Here is a 23,153-nt window from a genome sequence, read left to right on the forward strand (position 1 = left end):
GTTAATATTATTGAGTTGCTGTGAGTTTCCCTGGCCATGTTCTGGAAGCATTCTCTCCTGACGTTTTGCTCACATTTATGACAAGCGTCCTCAGAGGTTGTGAGGTCTGTTGAGGTTGATATATGGTAATGAAGGGATCATAATAATAATATTTTAATATTATTGGGTTGCTGTGAGTTTCCCTGGCCATGTCCCGGAAGCATTCTATCCTGACATTTTGCCCACATCTATGGCAGAGGTTGTGAGGTCTGTTAGAGAATGGTCAAGTGAGCTTGATATATGGTAGTGAAGGGATCTTACTAATAATATGTTAATATTATTGGGTTGCTGTGAGTTTCCCTGGCCATGTGCCAGAAGCATTCTCTCCTGATGTTTCACCCACACCTGTGGCAGGAGTCCTCGGAGGTTGTGAGGTCTGTTGAGGTTGACATATGGTAAGGAAGGGATCTTAATAGTAATAATATATTAATATGATTGGGTTGCTGTGAGTTTCCCTGGCCATGTTCCGGAAGCATTCTCTCCTGACGTTTCGCCCACATTTATGACAGGCGTCCTTGGAGGTTGTGAGGTCTGTTGGAAACTAGGCAAGTGAGGTTGGTATATGGTAGTGAAAGGATATTAATAATGATATGTTGATATTATTGGGTTGCTGTGAGTTTCCCGGGCTTGTCTGGCCATGTTCTGGAAGCATTCTATCCTGACGTTTTGCCCACATCTATGGCAGGCGTCCCTGGAGGTTGTGAGGTCTGTTGGAAACTAGGCAGGTGGGATTTCTATATCTGTGGGGTGGGAGAAAGAACTCTTGTCTGTTGGAGGCAAGTGTGAACGTTGCAGTCAGCCACCTTGATTAGCATTGAATTCCCTTGGCTGCTTCCTACCTGGCGGAATCCTTTGTTGGGAGGTGTTAGCTGGCTCGGTCGATTGTATCTGAATGTTGCTTGAAAAGAACCCAAGTCCCCATGAATCAGGTGGGAGATCCTGTTGGAAAGGGAAAGGGCAAAAGATGACCGTTGGGTATGTTTACGCTGAACCATCAACGGGGTACCAACCTTGGATTTATCATCGTGGACTCAGGCCCAATTATTTATTTATTTCTTATTTATTTACTGCCTTTATATCCCGCTCTTCTCACCCTGAAAGGGACTCAGAGCGGCTTACAAATCAAATGTACATACATACAATATATTACTAGCATAGCACAATATAAGCATTAAATTACCATATTGTACTATATCATTATATGATAATATTATTAGTAACATTACATTTAATATATAATATACTAGCTGTGCCCGGCCACGCGTTGCTGTGGCGAAGTCTGGTGGTATGAGAAATAAAGTATTGAGGAATTGGTGGCAGTTAAGGTAAAGGGGCAAGGTTTTCCCCTGACTCTGGGGGTTGGTGCTCATCTCCATTTCTAAGCCGAAGAGCTGGCGTTGTCTGTAGACACCTCCAAGGTCATGTGGCCGGCATGACTGCATGGAGCGCCCTTACCTTCCCGCCAAAGCAGTACCTATTCATGTACTTCCATTTGTATGTTTTCGAACTTCTGGGTTGGCAGAAGCTGGGGCTAACAGTGGATGCTCTCTCCGCTCCCCCAATTCAAACCTGTGGCCTTTCGGTCCAGAAGTTCAGCAGCTCAGAGTGATGTGCTTGTACTGTCTGTGGCCCTCAGAAAACAAAGGATTTGCCAGACTTTGGTGATGGGAATTCTTTGTTGGGAGGTGTTAGCTGGTCCTGATTGTTTCTTGGACGGAATTCGTGTGTTTTCAGCGTGATGTTCTTTATGTACTGTCCTGAGATGAGAGAGTGATGAGCACGGAATGGCCTTGTAGGTTCAAAGCCTGGGTGCTTCCCTGTCTGAGGGGGGGAATCCTTTGCTGGGAGGTGTTAGCTGGCCCTGACTGTTTCCTGATTGGAATTCGTGTGATTTTAGAGTGTTGGTCTTTATTTAGTTTCCTGAGATGAGAGAGTGATGAGTATGGAATGGCCTTGTACCTTCAAAGCCTGGCTGCTTCCCTGTCTGAAGGGGAGAATCCTTTGCTGGGAGGTGTTAACTGGCCCTGACTGTTTCCTGGTTGGAATTCGTGTGTTTTTAGAGTGTTGTTGTTTATTTACTGTCCTGAGATGAGACAGTGATGAGTACGGAATGGCCTTGTAGGTTCAAAGCGTGGGTGCTTCCATGTCTGGGGGGGGGATCCTTTGTGGGGAGGTGTTAGCTGGCCCTGATTGTTTCCTGGATGGAATTCATGTGTTTTCAGAGTGTTGTTGTTTATTTGTGCGCGCAGGAGCGGCCGTTGGAGGGAGAGGTGTGGATTGTTGTGTGCGCGCGCGGGCTGGCCTCTTGCGCATGCGTAGATGGTGCGTTCCAGTTTTGGGGGTTTTTTTGGCCCCATGGAGGTTGGGGATGTGTAGTTTGTTTGTAAGAACGTAGAGACGTGGCGGAGGGGTTATGCTGTCAATTTTCTAGGTTGGGGGGCCTTTAGTTTTGTTGTTTTGCCCGGTGGAGCGATGCCATTCTCCTTTTATATATATAGAATAGATAATTAATATTATTATATTATATTATTAGTCGTATAATATTGTAATACATTATAATATTATTATCAATATTATAAGTATATACAATATATCCTATGGATCTCCCTCAGATCCCAACCTACCGTATATACTCAAGTATAAGCCGACCTGAATATAAGCCGAGGCACCTAATTTTACAACAAAAAAACTGGGAAAACATTGACTCCAGTATAAGCTGAGGGTGGGAAATTTCAGAAATAAAAATAGATACCAATAAAATTACATTAATTGAGACATCAGTAGGTTAAATGTTTTTGAATATTTACATAAAGCTCTCATTTAAGATAAGATTGTCCAACTCTGATCAAATCATTATTCTCATCTTCTTCAATGTAATTGTGCTTATGTATCCTTTTAATAATAATAATAATATTAATAATAATAATAGTGGAAAATGATAAATGTAATAATAATAATAAATACAGTAAAATAATAAATGTAATAATAGAGTAAATTAATAAATGCAATAATGATAATAGAGTAAAATAATAAATGCAATAACAATAATAATATCAGAATGAAATAATAAATGTATTAATAATAATAAAAATAGATTAAAATAAATGTAATAGTAGCAATAATAATAAGAGTAAAATGAAAAATGTAATAATAATAATAAATACAGTAAAATAATAAATGTAATAATAGACTAAATTAATAAATGCAATAACGATAATAGAGTAGAATAATAAATGCAATAACAATAATAATATCAGAATGAAATAATAAATGTATTAATAATAATAATAAAAATAGATTAAAATAAATGAAATACAGTAGAGTCTCACTTATCCAACGTAAACAGGCCGACAGAACGTTGGATAAGCGAATATGTTGGATAATAAGGAGAGATTAAGGAAAAGCCTATTAAACATCAAATTAGGTTATGATTTTACAAATTAAGCCCCAAAACATCATGTTATACAACAAATTTGACAGAAAAAGTAGCTCAATACACAGGAATGTTTTGTTGTAATTACTGTATTTATGAGTTTAGCACCAAAATATCATGATATATTGAAAACATTGACTACACAAATGCGTTGGATAATCCAGAACGTTGGCTAAGCGAGTGTTGGATAAGTGAGACTCTACTGTAGTAGCAATAATACTAAGAGTAAAATGATAAATGGAATAATGCCAATAATAATAGAGGAAAATAATAAATGTACCATATATTCTCAAGTATAAGCCGACCTGAATATAAGCCAACCAGGACTCACACCCAAGTATAAGCCGAGGGGGGCTTTTTCAGTTCTAAAAAAGGGCTGAAAAACCCGGCTTATACTCGAGTATATACAGTATATTTTTGCCATGGTTGTTTGATCGCATCTTAATATTATAATTGAAAGGCCTAAGGTAGTGCGGAGACGGCATTTTTTTTTTTTGTGTCTCCGAGCCAACGCTTTGGGACAGGACAGGCTGTACATGCGAAATCAGCCTCAGAAGTTTGCTTGCCTGGTACTGAGTCATTGCATTGATCTGTCGATGGTCCCTCAACTCCTCAGAGCATCCTTAGAGCTGCAGATAGGAGAGAATGGAGACCTTTCGTGGCCCAAATGTGCCGTTCACGGTGTGGGTTTCCTTAGCACTGCGTTCCTTTTGTAAAGGACGGGGCTTCATCAATTGATTTGTCTACACAGTGAGTAGATGTGTAAGCCACCGTCCATATGCTTATGGTCTCAAATAAGTTCTCCATCTGTCATCTTCAGAGAATCGTGGACGCATGATCGGAAGAGGTTGGTCTATGTCTGTGATTCCTAAAGTGTGCGCTACTGCCCCCTGGTGGGCGATGCAAAGATCCAGGGGGGCGGTGATGGCACCTATTAGGACATGGGGGCAGAGCCAGAGGAGGGGCGGGGCCACTTCCGAAGTGCCGGAGACAGGGCTGAGCACCTGAGGCGCCTGTTAAGACACAGAGGGCGGAGCTAGAAGAGTGGGCGTGGCTTCTTCCCGAGAGCCCGAGACAGGGCTGAGCCTCTATACCTCTCCTGAGGCGCATGTTGGGAGACAGAGGGCGGAGCTAGGGATGGGGGTGGGGCCTCCTTCCAAGAGCCCGAGACAGGGCTGAGCCTCTATACCTCTCTTGAGGCGCATGTTGGGAGACAGAGGGAGGAGCTAGGGATGGGGGTGGGGCCTCCTTCCAAGAGCCCGAGACTGGGCTGAGAATCTATACCTCTCCTGATGCACATGTTGGGAGACAGAGGGCGGAGCTAGGGATGGGGGCGGGGCCTCCTTCCAAGAGCCCGAGACAGGGATGAGAATCTATATCTCTCCTGAGGCGCATGTTGGGAGACAGAGGGCGGAGCTAGGGATGGGGGCGGGGCCTCCTTCCAAGAGCCCGAGACAGGGCTCATAACTCCGCCCATCCCAGTCCTGGTCTCCCATTTGTGGCCCTGCCCACCTCCTCGCAACCCTGCATCTTGGACTAGGGGAGAGGCTCAATCCCGCCCTCTTTATCAGGGGCCACGCCCACCCCTCTAAGCCATGCCCCCCTTTCCAGGGGGCGCTGAGTCATATTTTTTCTGGAAAGGGGGTGGTAGGGCAAATAAGTTTGGGAACCACTGGTCTGTGTTCTTGTTGAACAGCATATCATCCTTAGTATTGTCAGGACAAACTAGTACTAACTCATTCCTTGATATATTTTTTTAAACTTGCTTGGGTACCCCCCCAAAAAGTTGATTTTTTAAATTGTACAGAATGCATAAGGTTGCAGGTGAACTACAACTCACATCATCATCATCATCATCATTGGTGGAGGTCACAGTTCCCCTGGTTGTGGGTGAACTACAATTCCCAGAAAGGAAGGACAGTTCCCCTGAAATCCCACCAGTAATCATATTTCAGCATATCAGGACTGTGAGCCAAGTTTCATCCAGATCCATTGGTGCTTGGGTTCACAGTGCTCTCTGGATGTAGGTGAACTACAACTCCCCCAAATCAAGGTCAATTTTCCCCAAAGACCTCCAGTATTATTTGCTGGTCATGAAGGACTCTTGTGTTCCAAGTTTGGTCCAGTTCCATCTTTGGTGGAGTTCAGAGTGCTCCTTGATTTCAGGTGAACTATACATCCCAGTACCTACAAACGCCAAATGTCCAGGCCAATTCCTCTCAAAACCCACCAGTATTGAAATGTGGGCCTATCGGGTGTGCATGCCAAGTTTGGTCCAGATTTATCATTGTTTGGGTACATAGTGTGCTCTGGATGGAGGTAACTACAACTCCTATAAATCCCTTCAAAGACATCCAGTATTTTTTCTTGGTCGTGAGGGTTCTTTGTGCCAAGTTAGTTCCAGGTCCATCGTTGATGGGGTCCAGAGTGCTCTTAAATTGAAGGTGAACTATACATCCCAAGTTCTACAATGACTATAAATCATGGGGAATTCTCCCCAGCCCTCTCTAGTAGGGGTCCCCAAACTAAGGCCCGTGGAGGACCGTGGTCCCCCAAGGCCATTTACCTGGCCCCTATCCTAATCTTAGGGTTGACCTAAGTCTACCTGGTCTTTGGAGGTCTCTTTGCTTACCTATGGTCTTATGAGATCATCTAGATGGTCTTTGACGGTCTCTTTGCTTAGCTATGGTTTTATGAGATTGTCTAGATGGCATTTGGGGGCCCCTTTCCTTACCTATGGTCTTATGAAACCATCTAGATGGTCTTTGAGGTCCTTTCCTTATTGATGGTTTTCTGATGACATCATGAGATCATCTAGATGGCCTTTGAGGGAACCTTTCCTTACCTATGGTCTTATGAGACCATCTAGATGGTCTTTGGAGGTCTTTATGCTTACCTATGGTCTTCTGATGGTCTTATGAAACCATCTAGATGGCCTTTGAGGGAACCTTTCCTTACCTGTGGTCTTATGAAACCATCTAGATGGCCTTTGAGGGAACCTTTCCTTACCTATGGTCTTATGAAACCATCTAGATGGCCTTTGAGGGTTCCTTTCCTTACCTATGGTTTTATGTTACCATCTAGATGGCCTTTGAGGGTTCCTTTCCTTACCTATGGTCTTATGAAACCATCTAGATGGCCTTTGAAGGAACCTTTCCCTACCTATGGTCTTATGAAACCATCTAGATGGCCTTTGAGGGAACCTTCCCTTACCTATGGTCTTATGAGACCATCTAGATGGTCTTTGGAGATCTCTTTGCTTACCTATGGTCTTATGAGATCGTCAAGATCAGGGGTCCCAAAACTAAGGCCCATGGGCCAGATGCGGCCCTCCAAGGTCATTGACCTGGCCTCTGTCCTAAACTTTAGACTTAGGGTTGACCAACGTCTGAAATGGCTTGAAGGCACACAACAACAACTGCCTCCCAGCAGTCTGAAGGACAATGAACCGGCCTTCAACTTAAAAAGTTTGAGGACCCCTGTGTTCTAGTATGTTCAGCTGATGTGTGCCATAGAAAAGAATAGGGTTGCTCTTAGAATAGGAAATGGTTATGGGAGGGGCAGTGGGCGGAGTTATGCAAATTCCACAACAATGGAGAAAGTCAAGAACACTGGGATGTCTCATAAAAATCTAGGATGAAATTGTTCTCAGATGGATGGTGTGCAGTGTGGTGTCTGTGGAGGACATTGGCCGGGTTCTTGGACATGTTTACGGTGCTCGCCATAACCTGCAATGTCATTGGAAGGATGGCCATTGGTGTCTCCTGGGCAAACTTTGCTGAACTATGTTAACCCGCTCTTCTATTTGCAGGGTGTACAATCCGTCTCTATTATTTTTAGGTCCGTTCCGCCTCCGATATCAGATTTTCTGTCACAGGACAAATGCCCAGTAACGAATCCATTTTTTAAACGGAAGCACCTGTATAGGGAAAGACAAATGGCAAAAGTCAACGAAGATAAGCAGAAATAAAAAGAAGATGAAGATGATGATGGTTTGGCCGGGAAGCTTAATCTCAGGATGAAAGAAGAGGCAATGAATAAGGGAAGGGGAAAAAAGATTAAAGATTTAAAAAAAGATTAAAGCAGTTAGACAACACAAGCTTCGAAATCCTAATTTAAATGTATCTCTCTCCATAACCCAACAAAGAGGGTTATACTCGAGTATATACAGTATATTTATTATTTTACTCTATTATTATAGTTACTATTACATTTATTATTTTATTCTATTATTATTATTGCATTTAATATTTAACTATTTATTATTATTGGGAGGATACGCAAGCACAGTTACATTGAAGACGGTTAGAATAGTGATTTAATCAGAGTTGAACAGTCCTATCTTAAATTATAGTTTTATGTAAATATTCAAAAACTAACTTACTGATACCTGAATTAATGTAATTTTATTGGAATCTATTTTTATTTCTGAAATTTACCACTCTCATGTTATACTCGAGTCAATAAGTTTTCCCAGTTTTTTGTGGTAAAATTAGGTGCCTCGGCTGATATTTGGGAAAGCACTATGCCTCTGAATAATTTCTGGCATCACAGTTGAGACAGGGGTTTGATGCTTTGGCCTTCCATCACTCCACTTAGAGAAGGGAATAGTTCCTTTTATTGTGAGAGGTAAGGTACTCACATGGATACGTTGACACAGGTTTTGGGTCCACTGAATTTTTTACCAAGGACTCAGTAGAACACACTTTGAGAACTACCGGGATGGACTAAGCCAGTGGTGCCCAAACTAAGGCCCGTGGGTTGGATGAGACCATCTAGATCAGGGGTCCCCAAACTTTTTAAACAGGGGGCCAGTTCACGATCCTTCGGACCATTGGAGGGCCGGACTATAGTTGGCCACCGAGCAATTAATAATAATAATAATAATAATAATAATAATAATAATAATAATAATAACAACAACAACAACAACAACAACAACAATAACAACAATAATAATAAATAAGAGGGTTGGAAGAGACCCTTTGGGCCATTGAGTCCAATCCCCCTTTGTGCACCGAAAGCACAAGCAAAGCACCCCTGACAGATGGCCACCCAGAATCAATGTTAATAATAATAATAAGGGTTGTAACAGAAGAAGAGACCCCTTGGGTCATTTAGCCCAACCCCCTTCTGCCCTTGTGCCATGGGGGCCGGATAAATGGCTTCGATGGGCCGCATCCGGCCCCCAGGCCTTAGTTTGGGGACCCCTGATGTAGATGGTCTTTGGAGGTCTGTTTGCTTACCTATGGTCTTATGAGATCGTCTAGATGGTCTTTGGGGGTCTCTTTGCTTACCTATTGTCTTATGAGATCATCTAGATGGTCTTTGGAGATCTCTTTGCTTACCTATTGTCTTATGAGATCGTCTAGATGGTCTTTGGAGATCTCTTTGCTTACCTATGGTCTTATGAGATCATCTAGATGGTCTTTGGAGGTCTCTTTGCTTACCTATGGTCTTATGAGATCATCTAGATGGTCTTTGGAGGTCTCTTTGCTTACCTATGGTCTTATGAGATCATCTAGATGGTCTTTGGAGGTCTCTTTGCTTACCTATGGTCTTATGAGATCATCTAGATGGTCTTTGGGGGTCTCTTTGCTTACGTATGGTCTTATGAGATCGTCGAGTTGGTCTTTGGAGGTCTCTTTGCTTACCTATGGTCTTATGAAATCATCTAGATGGTCTTTGGAGGTCTCTTTGCTTACCTATGGTCTTATGAGATCATCTAGATGGTTTTTGGAGATCTCTTTGCTTACCTATGGTCTTATGAAATCATCTAGATGGTCTTTGGAGGTCTCTTTGCTTACCTATGGTCTTATGAGATCATCTAGATGGTCTTTGGAGATCTCTTTGCTTACCTATGGTCTTATGAGATCGTCTAGATGGTCTTTGAAGGTCTCTTTGCTTAGCTACTGCCTTATGAGACCATCTAGATGACTTTTCGAGGTCACTTTCCTTACCTATGGTCCTATGAAACTATCTAGATGGCCTTTGAGGGTCCCTTTCCTTACCTATGGTCTTATGAGACCATCTAGATGTTGTTTTCCTTATCTATGGTCTTCTGATGGCCTTATGAGATTATCTAGATGGCCTTTGGAGGTACCCTTCCTTACCTATGGTCTTTTGAGACCCTCTAGATGGTCTTTGGAGGTCTCTTTGCTTACCTATGGTCTTATGAGATTGTCTAGAAGCTCTTGCTTTTGCCACTCCTCTCAGAGAACCAGGTGGTTCCTTTCTTCATAAGTGTTTAGGTGCAGTATTTCACATGGAAATACTTATTGGGAGTGCTTGCATGTTCCTCCATGGCAGGTGGTCCTTGTGGTCTCTTCCAACTCTATGATTCTATGATAACAAACAGATTTTTGCCCAGTATGATAGACAAATCCACTAAGAGTTTGAGAGCCCCTATTTTAAATTAGCTGTCGCTTCAAAACTGACTGAAGAGCAGCACCACATTGAATGTTCTACTAGAAGTTATTAATACATGAGTCACTGTGGCCAAGCTATTTAGTCGGCTTTTGAGAGATGTCTGTCTTTGTACCAATGCTGTGCTTTCCTGGTAACAGCCTTCCTCACATCCCACTGCTTCCAAGAGCAGATGCTCTGTTTTAACACCTTTCAGTTCTTGTAGAAAACAGCGCCAACCCCAAAGCTTTCCTTGGTGTACTCTCATTTTCCTTCCTACATCACTTTGATATTTAAAAATCCGTTCCCATCTTGATCTGCCCCTCCCAGATCTGGAGATGGCCATCTACATTGGCCAACAACTCTTGTGTTCCAACTTTGGAAAGTTGGGACACCCAGGGAGATTGACTCTGTGTCTGGTCAGATATAAACAGCTTCAGAGCAGGAAGGAGGTGGAGATGCTTTGGCATCAGAAGATAAGGAGGACCTTTCATCTGGTCGTTCCTTGGCAACGGAAGATAAGGTGTGCTAGTACGGCTGTACCAGAAGCTCCCACTTTATTTTCTTTCTGCTAATGTTTGCAGTCATTGGGTTAGGCCGCCTGTCCATCATCATTAAGTTTGGTTCCGCCCCTTGTTCAGGGCTCTGGGAGGGAAGGAGCCATTTTTAAGTCAGTCTCACGTAATGAAACTAAGCTATAGGATGTAGACCAGCTTGTCCGTAGAAAAGCTTCATATCTCAAGAACATCCGGGGATATAGAACATCCGAGGAATCAGAAACAGAAATTCCAGGGGAAAGGTCCCAAAGGTTTTGGCTAATAGCTCACAGCCCCTCAGCCTCACAGCTCCTGAGGGAAACAGCCCTAAAGTTTCCAAAGAAACCTCGGAGAGGGAACAGCACCACAGATCCACGCAACTCCAGCTGAAACATCTGCAAGCTTTGGTTGGTAGGTCCACTCGATACCCAGACGCATTTGGCATCGGTAGTGGGTCTCACATCAGCTAGGCCCATATAATAGACAGCCTGGGAGACGTTATAAGGGGTTTTTCTTCTTACAGAGAGAGCACGGTTATCCAAAGCCAATTGTCTGTTCCCTGGAGACAAGACTGAAAAGGCCAACAGTTTATTAAGGAAACCTTGAAGTTTATTCGACTCCTTGAAGATTTATTATTTGTTCAATAATAAAGACTTGGTTATCTCATTAAAGACTCAAAGGACTATCCTTTTCAGGAAAATCCTCAAGAACCTCTCTTTGAGGCTTCCCGCTGGGCATAAAGTATATGTCCTATACAAAGAGAATAGCTACAGGCCCAGCGCGTGACAGAACATAAGGTGCTGGAAGAGAAAGATCTTTCCCCTGGAAAAACACCTGTGGTCAGTAGGAGGGCGAGACTTGATTTATGGGAGGAGGGAATCAGGTTATGAAAGTCACAGAGAATTCCTGAGAAATCAGGGAAAGAGACCAGTGAGAAATCCTTGAAACAGAGCAGATGTCGGATCTTAAATTACCATGTTGTTTACTGAAAGGGTTAGAGCAGGCAACACGGCATTACTGTGAACACCTTGAGTTTTGCTCTCGTTCCACGTTCAAATTTTTGGCTTAGTTTTGGGAAAGTCTTGCGCTCATGTTCATGGATTCATGTTTTGAAAGAAGTCCCTGTATTCCTGGGTATGGATTTTTGCCTATGTTTTGATTCTTGATTTTTTTTTTAAAATGTACCTTGTCACTTTTGAACAGAACTTTGCTGTTTGCACTATTGCCTTTTGAAAGCCTTTGCCTGTTGGTTATTGGACGCTGCTTTTTATATTACCCTTTGCCTTTTTATATTTTATTTATTTATTTATTAGACTTGTATACCGCTACTCCCAGTTTGGCTCGGAGCTCGGTTTACAGAAATAGATTAAAACAATACAATTAGCTTAAAATAAGAATAAAAACAATATATGTGCTTTCTTTAATAAACTGTTTAGTTCAGAGATTCCCAAAGTGGGCGCTACCGCCCCCTGGTGGGCACTGCAGTGATCTGGGGGGGGGCGGTGATGGCCACAGGTGCATTTGGGGGTGATGAATAACTGTCTTACCTTTCTATTCTGAGTTCAAAAAATAGTTTCATAATTTCAAACTTCAATGTTTCTAATTTACGCCTATCTTTACTATATTTTACGAAAAAGGTAGAAATGTATCTTTCTGTTTAATTGCTATTATAATTTTAAAAAATAATTTGCAGGGGGTGCTGAGTAATATTTTTTCTGGAAAGGGGGCAGTAGGCCAAATAAGTTTGGGAACCACTGGTTTAGTTAGTACCACTGGACTCAGGGGCGGTTCAACCATTAGGCGAACTAGGCGGTTGCTTAAGGCGCCATCCTCTGGGGGCGCAGTTGAGGCACCTCTTGAGGCGACTCAAAGTGCCCTAAGGCTAATGAGAAGCTTCTTTTTTGTCTTTTTTTCCCCTCCCCGCATGTGCACCCCCCACCTCCTGCCTCTGCGGCCACCCGCCCCACCAGGCAAGGGCCGCCTCCTCAGCCGCGGGAGAACACTGCCAGGTCCAGGCTGCAGGTCTGCCGGAGCCTTTGCTTGGAGAGGCTCTTTGCAGATGAGGGGGCCGAGGAGCAGGAGAAGACACTGTTGAGGAGGATCTGCGCAGACATTGTGGAGGAAATTCCCTTCTGGAGGTTCAGGGCCTCGCTCGTTGTAGGGACAGAGGGAGGCTATGCTGCGGCGAAAGAAGAGCCTGGCCCCCTCCCCTCCTCCCTCCTTCCCTCCGGCCTGGCTCACTCCCTTCGCAGACCCGCGTGGTCTGGACTCCCGTGGGCCCGGGATAAGCACCTAATTTCAACCGCTGCTTCTTTCTCCGGCCCCTCTTGCGTTGCTCTTCCCTCCCAGAAGCGTGGGGCTGGCTCCAACATTACCATGTATTGGACAGCTTTTTCTGTTGATTTGTTGTAAAACATGATGTTTTGGTGCTTAATTTGTAAAATCATAATGTAATTTGATGTTTAATAGGCTTTTCCTTAATCCTTCCTTATTATCCAACATTTTTTCTTATCCAACACTTTTATTTTTCAGTGATTGGTTTGGGGGGGGGGGGGTGTGCCAAAATTCAGTTCACTTACACTTGAAAATTACCTAGGGCTGGCCCTGGGACTCTAGTGTGGTGTTGGTGCAAAGGTGAAACCCGGCCAGAGTGCAATACTACTACCCCTACATGCCGGATACATAAGAATCTAGAAGTCAGCCTTTAAAGATAGAGCAGTAATTCCCGAAGTGGACGCTACTGCCCCCTTGTGGGCGCTGCAGCGATCTAGGGGGGCGGTGATCCAGGGCGGGGCCTCTTTGCAAGTGCTGGAGACAGGGCTGAGCACCTGAGGCGCTTGTTAGGACACACAGGGGGCGGAGCTAGAGGAGTGGGTGTGGCTTCTTCCCAAGAACCCGAGACAAGGCTGAGAATCTATACCTCTCCTGAGGCGCTTGTTGGGACACAGAGGGCGGAGCTAAGGAAGGGGGCGGGGCCTCCTTCCAAGAGCCTGAGACAGTGCTGAGCCTCTATACCTCTCCTAAGGCGCTTGTTGGGAAACAGAGGGCGGAGCTAGGGAAGGGGGCGGGGCCTCCTTCCAAGAGCCCGAGACAGGGGTGAGCTTCTATACCTCTCCTGAGAGCCTTTTAGGACTAAAGAGCCGGGCTGGGGCGAGGGCGGAGCCTCTTCCCAAGGGCGCGAGACAGGGCTGAGCCTCTGTATACCTCCCCTGAAGTGCTTGTTAGAACATGGGGGTGGGGTATAGGGGTTCTGCCCTGTCAGGCACTTGAGAAGAGGCCCCGCCCCCTCCTCTAGCCCAACCCCCTGTGTTCTGGCAGGTGCCTCAGGACAGGTATAGAAGCTCAGCCCTGCCTCAGAGCTCGTAACTTTCAGCGGAATTATACTCCTGACCCTTCCTGACATTCTCTTCACTGTCCAAGTACAAGTAAAATATTAAAAATGAAAAAAGAGTCCCCGATGTAGGTTTTTCTTTGGGTGGAGTTGAGAATAAGAATTCCTTGTGTTGCCGCTTTGGCCAGTTTTTATCTAGGAGCCAAAGAGCGACGTGGCTGTCTAGCCGGTTTGGCCGGCACGCGTCCAGAAGGGACTGAACAGCACGGAGCCAAATCTGTTCCATTTGGATGATGAGAAAGTTAGTCGCTGATTGGAAAACAGAAGGCAAAGCTCCTGGCACAAAGATCCAGACAAAATTGTAATGCTCTGAATTCGGAATTACATTGCACTGGTCCAGAAGATATGTCCAAGGTTCTCCTTCGTCATCGCCAGTAGTATTCCAGTCCTTCTCCAGGTGGTTTATAAAAGTTGAGGCAGCTATAATTCCAAACACATTTAAATAAATATTTATTGAAAACTAGTATGTATACTAAGGGGCCATGGTGGCATGGCAGGCTAAACCGCTAAGCTGCAGAACTTGCTGACTGGAAGGTTGGTTGTTCGAATCCATGGGACGGAGTGAGCTCCCGTAGTTAGCCCCAGCTTCTGACAACCTAGCCATTCGAAAATATGCAAATGTAAGTAGATCAATAGGGACTATTTTGGCGAGAAGGTAACTCCGCTCCATGCAGTCATGCTGGCCATATGACCTAGGAGGTGTCTATGGACAACGCTGGCTCTTTGGCTTAGAAATAGAGATGAGCACAACCCTCCATAGTTGGACTCAACTAGACCTAATGTCAAGGGGAAACCTTTACTTTTAGCATATATACTTGGTGTTAGGTGGATCTTTGTCTTTACTCCCATGGCTTGTTCTTGGCCTTGCAGTTCTTCTGATGTCTGTGGTGGAGTCTTCATTGACGTGGAGAGCCCAGTTTAGGTGGTTCAGTTATCCTTGGATGAGGTGGGTTTCCCAAATTCTTTTTGCATGGTCTGTCGTGGCTTTAATTGTGCTTCCTTTTTGACTTGGGTGATGGTTGGAGCTTTTGTGTAGGTATCTATCTCTGTGTGTAGGTTTTCTGTAAACTGTGTGGCCCAAATGTTAATTTGGTTTGGGATGACCAGAACATCTAGAAATGGCCGTTTTCCTTCATTTGCCTTTTCCACGGTGAATTGGATGTTTGGGCGGATGCTGTTGAGGTGGTCCAGAAACTTGTGAGTTCTTCTCCATAGCTCCAAATGATAAACTGGATATTTGGGTGGATGCTGTTGAGGTGGTCCAGAAACTTGTGGGTTGTTCTCCATGGCTCCAAATGGTGAAGGTGCCATCCACATATCTGAACCATATTGTGGTTGCTGTTTCCAGGCCTTGTTTTTCAATGTATAATATCACAAAGGAGTGCCACCTCACCTGCTACATAGGAAATCTGCTACAAAACAGGAGCTTTTTTGTTGAGTTTCAGGGCTGAGATGGCTCCCCATGGCCACTCCATCTAGATGTGGGCAAAACGTCAAGAGAGAACTAGAACACTAGTTCTCAACTTATGGGTCCCCAGGTATGTGGGCCTACAACTCTCAGAAATCCCAGCTTTTAGGATTTATGGGAGTTGAAGGCCAAACCTTCTGAGGACATACTGTTCTAGAACATGGCCACACAGCCCAAAAACTCACAGCAACCATGTGATTCTGGCCATGAAAGCCTTTGACAATACATTAATTGGGATTGTTGTTGTGTGCCTTCAAGTTGTTTCAGACCTAGGGCAACCCAAAGTCTATGGGTAGATGCTGTTGAGGTGGATGCTGACGACAGTGTTGTCGTCATTAAAGCACTTTTAAGTGTAGAAGGGGCACCAATAAGCACTTTCCAGTAGAACTGAACTGCTGCACTGCACTTTATGAACCAAACCGCTTACCACCTATATTACATCAAATATTTATTATGATATCAAATACCTATTGCTGGACCCTCCTTTGGACTTGAATTAAGCACTATAGCACTTTGGCACTGAGGTCGTTACAACCACAATCAACATCTGTAGTGATCAAGGTGTGTTAGTAGCTAGGGTATTAATTAAGGGTCAGGGACGCTAATAGGAGGGTGGGAAGGGAGGGCAGTGGTTAGAGGCTATTGGACCAGTGCAATTACCATCCACAGATAACAATATAAACAACACTGAAGCACTGGAGCACTCTTATAGGGTTGGGGTAAAGAAATTAACATCTTAACTCCTACGCTGAGTATACTACTGCTTCCAATCAGAACATCAGTATAACCCTCAAAGGAGGTAGGAGTAGGAAGCAGTGGTAATATGATCCTCCCGTGTGAAAGTGAGTCTACAACTATGGTAGACCATGTAGGGAGAGGGTGTGCATTTAGCAGCTGGGGGGCCCCCATCGAAGTTATCCAGGGGAGGGGGAGATATGGGAAAGGGAGGCATAACTTAATTCGGCCTAGGGTGAGAAATAGAGTGCTTGTAGATCTAAAACGGCCTCCTGACATAGTAAAGTTGGGTGCCCAGGTTGGCGGACCCTCCGATCTGAAGGTGGTGCTGCTGAATGCCAGGTCTGTCAACGGTAAAGCTGGAATCATCCAGGACCTCATCCTGGATGAGCGGGCAGACCTGGCGTGCATAACGGAGACCTGGTTGGACGAGGCTGGGGGAGTTAACCTCACCCAGCTTTGTCCACCAGGCTATACCGTGCAGCACCAACCAAGATCTGGAGGGAGGGGAGGAGGGGTTGCGGTGGTCTATAAGGAGTCCATCCCCCTGACCAGGTGCCCCATCCCACAGTCTACCTTGTTTGAGCGTGCTCATCTGAGGGTAGGGGGCCGGGACAGTTTAGGGATTCTGCTAGTGTACCGACCACCTCGCTGCACTACAGTCTCCCTGCCTGAGCTAGCCGGGGTGGTCTCGGGCCTGGTTTTGGAGTCCCAACGGCTCATTGTGCTGGGGGACTTCAATGTCAATGCCGAGGCCACTCCCTCTGGTGCGGCTCAGGACTTCATGGCCGCCATGGCAACCATGGGGCTGTCCCAATTAGTATCTGGCCCTACCCACAGAGCAGGGCACACACTTGACTTGGTTTTCTGCCAGGGATGGGAGGAAGCTGGCGGTGTGGAGGAGCTCACCATCGCTCCTTTGCCATGGACCGACCATCACCTGATCAGGTTTAGAATCACTGCGCCCCCCAACCTCCGCAGGGGTGGAGGACCCAAAATGGTCCGCCCCAGGAGGCTTATGGATCCGGATGGATTCCTGATGGCTCTTGGGGAATTCCCCGCCACCTCAGCTGGTGACTCTGTCACCCTCTGGAACAAGGAGGCAGCCAGGGCAATAGACACGATCGCTTTTAGGACTCGTAACAGAATAATATTTATTTAGATTGTTCTTTAGATAGATGGGCCAAATATTTGCTCAAATGGTCTAGAAGAGTACAATGTGTAGGCGGAAGAGCGTCTACGAAGAGAGAATGAGCATATGGCAAGGGCACAAAAAAGTGATCAGTCTCGGGTTAGTTCCCTTTTTGATGCAACATAGGGCAATGATTTGAGTCGCCTTGGCTGAACCAGATGATGTAATCTGTCCATAATGCTAGCAGAGCGAGAGGAAGCAAGTCGGCAACAAATGAAAAGTCAAGTTCCTAATCTCTCTCAGTCTAAGCCAGTTGATCCCTAGTAGACAAGAGAATACTCAGACTACGTGCAGAAAGTGCTGCATCTTCCAACATATATGGGCTCCGGATAGCGGAGACAGATTTAGGGCAAACACCTTGCCGGCGTGAGAAAGCGCAGCATCCGATAGCATCTCAATTTGGACATGTTGGTCGTAGTAAAAGTCTCTTCCACAATGTGTATTTCTGCTATAATTTGGCTAAGTATTTAGCACACAGCGAACTTGGCTGTTTTGTCTTTTAGAGAATGGAGATATGGATACATGGTTCAGGGTAGAATGTGATAACCGTTGCTCGTAGCTGAATATAATGGCAAATTTCAGTTTTTCTTGCCAGGATTCAAGATACAGATAACCTGGGCATGTGAGGTGGTCTTATAGTTGCACAAGATACCTGTGTGCTCTAGTGAGACAATAGATTGATTTAGGCTGGATATAGGAAGCAGAGAACTCTCTTATATACTTGAATATAAATTGATTTTTTTTAGAAACATGTCGACTCCAAAAAACTGGGTCAACCTATCCATAGATTAGTGTTGGAAATACATTGTGACAATGCTGACTCATGTATATTTTTTCCCTATCAGTATATAGATGTAGGATACATCTACACAGTAGAATGAATGTAGCTTGACACCACTTTAACTCCCATGGCTCAATGCTATGGAACTGTGGATATTGTAGCTTGGCGAAGCATCGGCACTCTTTGGCAGGGAAGGCTAAAGACTTTGTACACTCTAGCTCCCATAATATTGAGCCATGGCAGTTAAAGTGGAGTCGAACTTTATTACAACCTATACATGGTGTCAATCTATCTATATAAAAATGTAATGTGCGTTTTTCCCATGGAGAAAACAACAAAACCACTGAAACAAAATACACCAAAATTGGTCACAAAATACATAGTCATCCAATCTATGTCTTTCAATCAAAAAAACGCTAGAAAAATAAAGTCCAAATAACAGAAAACCCCCAATTTCTTACCACGCTCCCCAGGAACTGAAACAACTACATTACCCAGAGGACCTTGTAACTGTGCACGGAGCCTAACGCCACTTTTTAAAAACTTTGCCATGGTGGAACAGCCTTTTAGTTTCAAAGCCAGGCTGCTTCCTAACCAGAGGGGTCCTAACCACCAGACTACGCCACAGCAAACTAGCTGTGCCCGGCCACACATTGCTGTGGTGAAGTATGGTGGTATGGGAAATAAAGTATTGAGGAATTGGTGGTAATTAAGGTAAAGGGTCAAGGTTTTCCCCTGACATTTAAGTCCATTATAAATGGGTTATATAGTTGTGTGGAAGGGCCTTGAGTCTACACTGCCATATAATCCAGTTCAAATCAGATAATCTGTATTTTATAGGCAGTGTGGAAGAGGCCTAAGTGAGGCCTAACTCTGCCTGTCCCCTGGGCTGAGTGGGTTGCTAGGAGACCAAGTGGGCGGAGCATAGCCTTCTAACTGGCAGCAACTGGATAAAAACAATTATTCCTCTCCCTCTAATTAGGACTTTATTTTTCTTTTCTTTTTGTTGTATGAACGTAGAGGCATGGATGAGGGGTTGTGCTGCCAAGTTTAGTGTTTCTGGGATGTGTAGTTTTGTTATTTTGTCCTAGGTCGAAATTACATTACGCTTATATATATGGTATCCCTACAGGATTTTATTTATTTATCATGTCAGAAGCAATTTGAGAATACAGTCATAATGTATTTAAAAACACAAACAAAAAAACGTCATTATACTAAATGTCCTTTGAACAGAAACTGGTCACTTGGAGTACCTCTGGTGTTGCTATGAGAAGGTCCTCCATTGTGCATGAGGAGCATCTTAGGGAGCTTGATATGCTTAGCTTGGGGAAGACAAGGTTGACATCTGTTATGACAGTCATCAGAACTAAGTTCATGTAGGAGCTGGAAGGAACCTGTTTTCTCCCACTTTGGAGACTAGAATACAAACTAATGGATTCAAATTACAAGAGAAGGAATTCCGCCTAAACTTTAGCAAGAACGTCTTTGCTATAAGAGATATTCAACAAGGGAATCAACTGGCTAATAGGATGATGGGTTCTTCTTTTTTTGGACAGCTTTAACAGACACGAGCTGTGCATTCCTGCCATGATAAGGGTTGGAATAGAAGCTTCCTGCTTGAGCGGTGATGGCATGATCGTCAGCATAGATGAAACTCTCTGTCCCTTCTTTCAGTGGATGATAATTTCTGTAAATGCTGAACATTGATGGAGCAAGCACACTCCCCTGAGTCAGGCTGTTCTTCTGTTTTTGGTATCTACGAGGGTTGAATGAAAAGTAATGCCTCCACCTTCGTAACTCCTCGACAGATGGTGGTATGATATGTGGCAGGTACTGGCTTGTTCCGTAGACCCTCCTCTACACAGGGGCGGTTCAACCGCAAGGCAATTTAGGCACTTGCCTCAGGCAACATCGTTTGGGGGGCGCAGTTGAGGCGCCTCTTGGGGCCCCTCCAAGTGCCCTAAAGCCAACTTTTTGTTTACGGGGGTTTATATATCTGTGGAATGTCCTTGAGGCAAGTGTGAATGTTGTAAGTGGCCACTTTGATTAGCATTGAATAGCTTTGAAACTTCAAAGCCTGTCTGCTTCCTGTCTGGGGGAATCCATTGTTGGGAGGTGTTAGCTGGCCCTGATTGTTTCCTGACCAGAATTCCTCTGTTTTCAGAGTGTTGTTCTTTATTTACTGTCCCTTTCGGTGGCCTTTTAATTCCTATGGATTCCTAAGGACCCTCAGGGCTCTTCCACACAGCCACACAGCCATATAACCCAGAATATCAAAACAGAATAACCCACAATATCTGCTTTGAACTGGGTTATCTGAGTCCACACTTCCCTAAATCCCAGTTCAGTGTTTGTTGCTAAATTCGCAAATATAGTAATTCCTACATAACATTACCATGTATTGAATTGCTTTTTCTGTCAATTTGTTGTAAAACATGATGTTTTGGTGCTTAATTTGTAAAATAATGTAATTTGATGTTTAATAGCCTTTTCCTTAATCCCTCCTTATTATCCAACATCTTCGCTTATCCAACACTTTTATATTTCAGTGATTGGTTTGGGGGAGGGGTGCCAAAATTCTATTCACTTACACTTGAAAATTACCTAGGGCCATCCCTGCCTCTACAGTTCCATTTGGGGGGAAGCCTTAGCATTGAACGGTTGTGTTATTAAAGTGCGAAGTATGGAACCCTTTGGGCCTGGCCTCATGTTAGCTGCCCTGAGTCCCTGCGGGGAGATGGAGGCGGGGTATAAACATAAAATTATCATTATTATTATATTATTATAACCCTGTGCAGCTGGTCGGTCAATGCGACTTAAGCAACGTGTAGTCATTGAAGGTGTCATGCCAAAGGAGATTCATCAGAGAACGCAAGCTGTTTATGGTGCTTGTGTTGACGTGAGTCCTGTGTGTCGTTGAGCGAGTAAGTTGAAAGATGTTGAGGTGGGAACATCTGACTTGCATGACAAACAAAGAGTTGGATGTCCTGTGACAGCAACCACTGAGTTTCACAAGCAAAAAGTTGACCGATTGAGTCAGGACGATCATTGTATCAGAGAGAAATTTCACAAGAACGTGTGGGTCACATTATTGCTTTGCTTGTCTATTGGAAGATCTGTGCACGATGGGTTGCGGAAACAGAGTGTCAACTTCTTGCGTGACGGCTTCAGAAAACTTGTTCATCGTTGGCAGAAATATATCCAATTGTCTGCTGATGATGTGGAAAAGTGAATAGTGGTAGTTAAAGAGCACATTCTAAGGATTGTTTCTGCGTTTGATTTATTAAAATATTCCCATCCAAACCCAAGTAACGAAGGTGGAGGCATTACTTTTCATTCAACCATTGTATATCTCTGATCCTGGAATTCAACAAAAAAGTCCCTACAGCGTAGATGCATCCTGTGTTATATCTCTGCTTAGACATCTGCTTCCCAGCTGCTTTCATATTTGTCTACTTTCTTGCTCCTATACCAGTGATGGGCAATCTTTTGCGCTTGGTGTGTCAAAATTCACCAAAAAACCTAGCATGACTTGGATGGTGTGTCACTTCGAGAAAAAAAACCCATAATTTCACAATATATATAGTTTAAATAACAAAAATATATAATTGTAATATATAACTGTATTTAATAAATCAAAAACTATTTACCTCCATTATTTCCATGTACAACAATCTATGGTACCTCTTGCAGTTTCCACGCTGATTTCTCTCTATTGTAGTTTCAATGTAGTCATGAATAACGAATAATATAATAATAATAATATAATAGTAATAATATAATAATATACTACAATAATAATAGAATAATAGAATGATTATATATATATATTTGTGTGTGTGTGTAATGTGCATAATTCCCATGGAGTAAACAACAAAACCACTGGACCAAATCACATCAAATTTGGCCACAAAAGACATTAGTCATCCAATCAATCTGCATGCGGCAGCGTGTCAGCAAAAATGGCTCGGCGTGTCAGTGCTGACACACGTGTCATAGGTTGGCCATCACTATCCTATACACTACTATTGATGTTAAGGTGTGCAATACCGCAAATAAGAGACTACTTCATCTCTCCTCTTCTACCCAGTTGGATCAAAGTTCGGTCATAGTTTTTCTGGCTATTTGGGGAGACCGCATCCTGCAGCAAGTGTGTTTGTGACTGTTTTGGCAGGATGCTTCTTTCCAAGAGCGCTGATGTCAGGATGAGCTTCTGCATTTGCCGATAAGGTCTTCTGAGGACAACCAGGAAGGCTTAAAGTCAGCAAAGGTTTTGTTCTTGCTTTTTTGTCACTTTGAGATTGCGTCGCGGATCGAAGCACTAAAGGTTACCCCGGCATTCTTGCACCAAAGTTTCTTCAAGGTCTTTGAAGGTGGAGCTTGGGAAGACCAGACTCGGCAAGTTGCAAAATTCAAAGCTAAACGTTATGGGTTTTTTTCTTATTATCCACACTCAAGGAGAGACTCTCATGGGAAGAGGCTTTGAACAGATGGAAGCCAAAATGCAAAATTTAGCAAGCAGGAAAATGATGTCTTAACACACACAGTTCCTTCGGGGAAGGGGAGAGAGAATTTTCTCAGTATATGGGTATAATTTTTGGTTGACGTTTCCTTTCGTGAACGAGCAAGACACCCTGTTTCCCAGAAAATAAGACATCCCCTGAAAATAAGACCTAGTAGAGGTATTGCTGAATTGCTAAATATAAGGCCTCCCCTGAAAGTACGACCTAGCAAAGTTTTTGTTTGGAAGCAGGCCCGCCGAACAGAACACCAGAACATGCAGGATCGGTAAATGTACGTACCATAGATTGTTGTACATGGAAATAATGGTAGGAACAAGAAATTCTTGATAGGATTCACAGTTTGTCTGGTTATGCTGGTTTGTGATGACAACTACTGAACAATCTATATATATAAAATTGTAATGTGCGTTTTTCCCATGGAGTAAACAACAAAACCACTGGACCAAATAAACCAAATTTGGCCACAAAAGACATAGTCATCCAATCTATGTCTTTCAATAAAAAAAACCTAGAAAAATAAAGTCCAAATAACATAAAACCCACCATTGCTTACCACGCATGCAGAGAGGCCCCCGGCGAACTGAAACAACTACATTATCCAGAAGATCTCATAGATGTATGCGGAGCCTAACATCACTTTAAAAAAA

The 23,153-nt window shown here is 43.9% G+C and overlaps 1 protein-coding gene across 5 annotated transcripts in view; it reads left to right on the forward strand.

Moving 5' to 3' along the window:
- Window positions 1-23,153, forward strand: part of caln1 (calneuron 1) — an 89,856-nt gene that overhangs the window by 4,418 nt on the left and 62,285 nt on the right. The window lies entirely within an intron of this gene.

Source organism: Anolis carolinensis, unplaced genomic scaffold (genome assembly GCF_035594765.1).
Source record: "Anolis carolinensis isolate JA03-04 unplaced genomic scaffold, rAnoCar3.1.pri scaffold_7, whole genome shotgun sequence".
NCBI lineage: Eukaryota > Metazoa > Chordata > Lepidosauria > Squamata > Dactyloidae > Anolis > Anolis carolinensis.